Genomic DNA, 7,882 nt, shown 5'->3' with positions numbered 1-7,882 from the left:
AGTAGGTTTTGCTCTTTGTTTCAACTGCAGTTTCTTGTTCTACTCCTCACAGCATGCTAGAATAACAAATAGTCTGTTCTGCAAAATACTCTGTATATGTGTCTATGTATAAAGACAGTATTCAGTGTTACTGATGACAAATGAATTCTATAGTCCAGATTTGAATTAAATTTTAAACAATAAACAATGCTGACTGTACACAAGATGTGTGTTTTAATAATTAACCTAAAACTTGACTTTCCATCACTCTTCAGGGAGTAGAACAAGAAACTGCAGTAGATACACAAATCAAAATCACCAAAAATTAGCTGAAAGTTACAGCTGTAAATGGAAAGTACGTCATTCTTGGGTTATGTGAATGCAGGCCGATTCTCACCCGTAAATCTGAGTTTTTGTTTCTGAAAGGCTAGTTAGAGTTGGGTAAGCCTAATTCAAGCGCCGCGAGCCACGTGCTGCGTGCACAGGCGCTCCTTAGCTGGGTAGTCTGCTAAGTAGATCGATTTCCGGATCGATCTATTGATCCCGTAGTCGATATGCCCGCCACTGCAACCTGGTATTTAGGTTGCAGTGGCGGGCATATCGACTACGGGATCAAAGATCGATCCGGAAATCGATCTACTTAGCAGACTACCCAGCTAAGGAGCGCCTGTGCTGCGTGCCAAACTTCACGATTACAATTTAAGCTGGAAATTGATGCATTTTATTCACTTTTTCGATTCATCTTCCTCGTTAAATCAGCATTTAATAGACGCCTTGTATGTACATGTCGTGGTACGTGACCTGCGATATGTACGTTCACGAATTCAACATGTTCTGTTGAAAAATTATGGCAGGGAGGGCGAATTTTTCAAAATGATTCTGAGAAAAATGACTATCCTCAATTGCTATGCCGTCCCAGTACGTGCTAGAGTCAACATCAATAATATTTTATTTGATAAATATTTACTAATTCATAATGTGATGCCTCATCCAACCAAATATGAAGGCTGATGCACTAATACCGGTATACTGGCAAATAAGTGAAATTCAGGTCAAAGGTCATCCTAGTCACGTGATTTTGCTGTAAACTTCCCTCCTATGATGGCCGTCGAGCAAAAATCAGACCTATAGTTATATTGGCTAGCCTTGAATTAGACATGTGCATGCATAATTAATAAGATATAGGATGTTTCGCCATTGGTCGCCTCATGTCATAAATATCAATGTTGTAGAACTTGTAGTTACTGATTAATCGGAATATTCGTTAAATTGAGGTCAAATGTCATCCAGGTCACTTGACATTTTAGCAGAAATCTTAGCTAACATAATTATCTCCGTCCACTAAACTTCAGACCTATACCTCTGTTGGCTAGCCTATAATTTATGCATAATTAGTGAGGTACAGGATGATTTGAGGATCAAAGGTCGGTGGCCCATACAACTCACAGTTCAATAGACACCAGCCGTCTTTAAAAATCCTCTTAACCATGACTTAAGACCTGGATATTTGAAATGTAGCAACCTTGCCATGTGGTCTACAAAATTAGTGTACAGATTTTTGATTCATCAATTTTTAATGTCATAATTTTACGCACAGTGTGATTTTGAAATATACTGGCTCTCCCTCCCTACAATTTCTCCTGAGTCCCTTTCTGCATATGCGCCATTATGTAGAACTCGTAAGCAAACATTAGCTGGTCACCAGTTCATGCGTTTAGAAAGCGGCGTTTAAGTCCGAATGTTGATTTATCCATTAAAATGAATCAATGGATTAAATCGGAGTGAAAATGCACCTATTTCTAGCTTAACCTGCAGAACATGTGACTCGTGAATCGTGGCACGCGCCACGCGGCTCTTGAATAGGCTTACCCGTCACAGTGTGTATAAAAGTGACCCAGTGTGACTTCCACTGTTCCAGTACCCATGTATGGAAAGGGGTAAACAGTTGTTTCCGTCATGGTTTTATTCAGCTGCCATTTTGTCTTACAACTTTACGAGAGCTCTTAACCTTTATTTGGTTTCAGGTCTCTGCTGGAGAACTGGGCTGTTTCATAAATCCCAAATATTAAGCAAGTGGTTCACTGCAATCTTTGCACTGCCAGGTGCAGCCAACGGAGCTATTCATCGAAAAAGCTATTCCAGGAGCAATTTTTGAGGGCAGGGGAAATTTTAATTTTGCTAGGCAGGGGACATATTTTCAGGTGGTAGGGGAGCAAATTTTAGTTTTTTTTGTAGGGCAGGGCGGATATCGGTTGATTTTCCTGGGGACAGGGCTTGGCGAAAAACTTTTTGAGGGGAATTGTTTCCAGGGCAGGGGAAATTGGCAAGTTTTTTTCGCTACAGGGCGAGGGAGCTTCAAAAATTCACAGTGGGGAGGGGAAACAGGCAAAAATAACTGGGGAGTGGGTAAAAATGAAGTTTGAATGTGGGAGGGTAAGTCGAAACATTTTCTGTGGGAGGGCAAATTATGAACAGCTAATTAATTACCCTCTTGACTTAAAATTAGTCAGTTCACATTATTTGTCATGCACAATATATCTTATCATAGTAAGGACCTTTTTAAAAGTGCATTGTTCGTTGGCTGCACCCTTTGCACTGCTTTAAAAAACAAAATTGATGTTTCTCTTGACACATAGAACAGAGGCTGGAGCAGTTCCATGGGATCTGGGTTGATACCTAGGGGGTGAGAAAGTACCTTTATATTTCTGTATGTGCTCCTAACAATAAATACAAAACAGAGAATGTGTTTTTTTCGATACCATTTATTTTTTGCGACTTTATGTAAGAGTCATGAGTCAACCCAATTAACACAAATATTTCATATCAATTAGAGAGACTGTTATTTCGAGTCTCCCTTTAAGTCCCCAAATCCTTTCCTATACCCCTTAAATACCCTTGTCAATTCTCCAACCCCCTCCAGAGGCGTTTGTGAATACAGCCTAATATATACCTTTGAAATATAATTCAAATAATTCAACTTAGTTTTCTCCAGGTTTCTTTCCAAACCCTAACTGGACCGTCACTCCCATATATTTCACCTTTTTTGTGAAGGGAACGTGAAATCTGTTAGCAAATAACCTTCTTGAGTCCCAATGCCATGTCAAAAACAAACTCCCTGATAACCTGCATGTTTGGGAAAAACTCAAATAGCCTTGCCTTTTAACCTGAGGTTTGTCCTACAGAAGACATTTTGCCTTTATCGTCCATTCCTTGGTAAATTAATAAATAAATTAATAAATAAATAAATAAACCAGCAATTAAATGTTGTTGCAATACTGATATTAAATATTGCAATTGAAGCTAATTTACATGTGGAATAAAAATATCCTGCAGTCGTACTAAACTGACGTACATATAAATTCAATTAACAACGTGACAAATTATAAAGCACGTAGATCACTTTTTACTTTCTTATACAAAAATATGTGTGAATAATATGTGTGAATGTTATACTATCAATTCAACATATGAGTATGATCTTGCTTTGAATTCGATGTGAGGATGCTTCCCTTTCAAAATTGAATGTCTTATTTCTTGTACAAATGAATATCAATAGACTTAACAATGATACATACATTTTTTACACCATTCATAAAAAAATAAATAAACCCATTGACGATGCGTCACTGACACTCACGAATGAAACCCATGTTTTAGTGAAATATTATTTGCATAAGACTGCAATATGTGCAGCTATAGGCGCATATATCGGATAATTATTATGGTTTTCATATCTTACAAATGGTCCGAATATGATCATGTTTTTATTGTTTCCTATTATCAAGTCATATCTTCATGTGTGTTGTAACATGCATTTTATTTTTAGCAAGTTTGACTCAACACTGTCTGAGACAGTCAGAGCAACGGTGGTATGTATTGAGACTTAATAACGCAGCTGCCCAGTGAACCAATGACCCCACGCTTCGTTTATATTTAACATAATGCTCTGCTTGTGACGTACGTGACTCACCCCTTCAACCATGTTATGCTATCCTGCTTAATCAATTAATCAATTCTAAATTGCCACTGGATCTGGCAGTCGTCAGGATCCAAATTCTGAACAACCTTTTGCAATGATTCCAAGTATCACCTGATTAAGGTACGTACAATTTTGATGATGATTACAATTATTACGATGTGACAGACATGGGTGATTTAATACTCATGTCTGTCTTATCAAATATGGCTGCTGTTCAGAGTATAAGGACAATTTTGTGAATTAATTCTACATAAAACTCTATGATTATCCAACCAAAATATTATTTGTCCACCATGTACCAGTAGATACACGATTTATAATACATTTCAGATTCTGTCCTTCAATTTTCAGGTAGGATTTTTTTTATCATTTTATGATTTTGTATATGTATGCCATTTTGATAAACCCTGAAACAACGGGGAGCTCGAGTTCAATCTTATGTATAAAGCTACAATTATCGACACAAACTGATCAACTTTGAGTTTCGTTTTCATTTTTGTCAACAGTCTGGTCCTCATTGAAAAGCAGATTTTGTCTTGAATTCATGTGATCAATTGACCTACGACCTCTAACACGCATGCATTTCTACATTAACATTGGACCTATTCTGCACGTGAAATGGTAATTACATGCACGGGAACTTGAAAATAGTGTGAAGTATGAGTGTGTCCTACAAGAAAACCTTGACTTCTGTGTATTTATAATCAGTATGAGAATTTCACATCCCATTTACCTTTTTGCAAATAATGCCTGCCATGGCTTTTAATGTATGTTTTACAGATCAAAGTCTGTGACCTAAATACCTCTAATACTGTGTCACTTCGCAAATTTCTAAAGCTGTTTCGCTCTGGCTATTATAAGGACAATTGGATTTCAGGGTGCAGTGAAAACCAATTTAAGCTATAGTAAGTACAGCGCTGTGTCTAGTAAGAATTTAACTGCATGAACGATGTGACCTAAGACAACTCGGTAACCACATGTGGTTGTAATAATGTGGCATTTGCCTCAAGATCCTCACGTCTTGGGTCTTTTACCATAGCTTGGTAGTTGCTGGGTTAATATATCCATACCCACAATATTATCATGTGCCTCAGAATCTGTTTTATAACATTATGAAGTTTTGTCAAGAATATTATCGAAGAAAGTTTCATCAAAATTTTTAAATGGTGTGATAGTTCAATACAAATTCTAATACTCGCAACAGTGTGTATTGCAGTATAAGTTATAGATTTAACTGACAGAAACTACTATATTTCAAAGTGCAATCACATCATCATGTCTTTTTATGATTTATTCACGTGTTGCAAGATTCATAGATTTAAAAGCAGCAATCGATTAATATACATACATATATATATATATATATATATATATATATATATATATATACACACATATATACACAAAATGTATATAATATATATATATATATATATATATATATATATATATATATATATATATATATATATATATATTATATATATATATATATATATACACCCCACCGTACTCTCACCGTATATATAAACCGTACTCTCTGTGCCCAAGTTCAGAGGTTGCCTGCCATAAAGCCATTATGGTGATAACCGGGAGGGCACATTGTATACATTTTGTATTATATATATATATATATATATATTATATATATATATATATATATATATATATATATATATATATATATATATATATATATATATAACACAAGTTACTTCAAGTACGAGGTAATAAGACATGTTCATGCATCCTGCAATCTTCAGACAGACAGAATTAAAATTATCCTTGGCTCTTCACTCTCGATTATATGGTTGGAATGTACCTTTATACTTTGATATTAGGTGGTGCTGAAATTTGATAAATAATATTTGTTTTGGTGGTGACATTTTGAAACCAACTCAGAGCGTTTGTTCAGCATTGATTATGTGTTGCTTTTCTGATAAACAAATACATCGCTTACTTATGTTAGAGTAACCCGATGGTACGTTTACTTTCAATGTTTTCATGTTTCTCTCCAGTTCCACACGACAATGGATTCTACGAAACCAAATACCGATGAAAAGAAGGCATTTATTAAGGATATGGTGGACAGGGAAGTGTATGAACTGCATTTCCATTATCGTGCACATTACATAAGTGCTGACTATTATGATACTCTTGATCGTCGGTTGACTTACTTCAAATCATTCTGTGGAGCTGTTGGCACTTTATCAGGTTCAAAAGGCGTGGGTGCTTTGAAATCAGAAGGCTGGACCTCTGTCTTCAGTCTAACATCTTCACTCCTACTTCCCTTTGGTGCTGGTATGCTTACACACGTATTCAGTTCCCATCATGCTCCAGCAGATAAGAAAGGGAGCCATCGCAAAGTGGCCAAAGAAATGAAAATTCTGAGGAAGAAAATGGAAGTTTGGCTGAACACAATCCCAGAAACAGAAACAGTGGAAGGAATGTTGAATAAATACAATGAGTTTCTTGATAAACACAGCCAGATTGAGGATGAGATTTCCTCTGAAGATTGGACATTTGAAAGAGTGCATGACACGCTCCCTGACAAATGGAAAAAGAAGGGCCAGGCTATAGGAAAATTCTTTCCAGAGAGGAGCAAATGGTATTATTTAAAGAGATTTATTACAGATACAGCTCAGCCGATATTGTTATCAACTGTTGGCACTCTTGTTGTTGTATATTTTCTGAGGAGTTCAAAAGTTAACAATTAAAATATATCACATATAATTTGAATTGACAATTTCAAGAAAATCACCAACAGTTCTAATAAGCAGATTGTTTATAGACCGTATAGGTATAGATAGATGCTCAAGCCAAATAATGGAATTCTCTCGCTTTGTACATCAATCACTTATGCAAGTATTTAATCACTCTAGTTAAACGTTATTGATGAACATGGAAAAGAAATATGATATCTAGTGACTACATTTCATCCAACATTTTTTCCACATTTTTGTCATGGAAAGATAAATTAGTGAGAACGAAACTTTGTGAAAATAAAGACATACATCACCAGGCTATTTTCTGGATAGTAGCTGTTGAAACATGAGCACTTTTCTCAAGATTTCATGAGTTATTCTGGTCGATAAAAATAGATCTCTTGTGCACCATATAGACGATACGAACAATAAATGCAATGACTTGATGGTATCATTTTATTTGTTTATGAAAATTTATAACCTGTACTTCATCATACATGATTTATAAAATACCAAGCTCTGCCCTTTTTGTTAAAAGGGTCAAACTGAATATACACTCTTTGAATGTTTTTATAAATTGCAAAAATTCTCATATTTCTCAAACGAAAATACTTTTTCCCTTTTTTCATATATTACTTCTTATTACTAAGTTATCTTCTTAAATACATTAAATGATAAAACAGTTTATACATTGTGTTTACATTGTAATGTTGCTCTGCTATCTTTACACACACATACATACAGAGAGAGAGATATGAGAGAGGAGAGAGAGAGAGAGGAGAGAGAGAGAGAGAGAGATTTTCACACTGCTCAATATAGAATCAAGACACCATAGTCTGACCGACAGCGCTTAAATCGCGTAGAAAACACAGCAAAGTTGCCCATGTATATGAGGGTGACTAAAGCGCATAGTGTAGTGACCTGTTAATTTGCTGTTGTTTCTAGTCATGATACTCCCTCGGAAAAGACAAACCATCCCCTGTCATTCAACTTTCGTGACGTGCATTATGTGGAGTGTACGCAACCAAGAGAATAGCCGACGACATAGTTGCGGTTTAGTCTCCATCATGGATACTACTGCGATACATTCATGTTTTGATAGCGATAAAGTTTTAAAGGCAGAACTTGAAACTATGTATCCACGACGTAATTATAGAAACACATCACAATGAAGCTGACAAACATCATGGTGTCAATGACAGTACGTGTGTTGCATGCG

General features: G+C 35.9%; 1 long non-coding RNA gene across 1 annotated transcript; it reads left to right on the top strand.

Annotated features, from left to right (window-relative positions):
* Window positions 1–3,901: 3,901 nt before the first annotated feature.
* LOC139140390 (uncharacterized) lies at window positions 3,902–7,350 on the top strand. The gene is made up of 2 exons (XR_011553991.1): window positions 3,902–4,078; window positions 5,977–7,350. It is a non-coding gene; the product is annotated as an uncharacterized lncRNA (long non-coding RNA).
* The last annotated feature ends 532 nt before the right edge of the window (window positions 7,351–7,882 follow it).

The sequence above is a fragment of the Ptychodera flava genome, chromosome 9 (genome assembly GCF_041260155.1).
Source record: "Ptychodera flava strain L36383 chromosome 9, AS_Pfla_20210202, whole genome shotgun sequence".
NCBI lineage: Eukaryota > Metazoa > Hemichordata > Enteropneusta > Ptychoderidae > Ptychodera > Ptychodera flava.
Note: the sequence above shows the minus strand (reverse complement) of the source record. Positions and strands in the feature narration are given on the sequence as shown.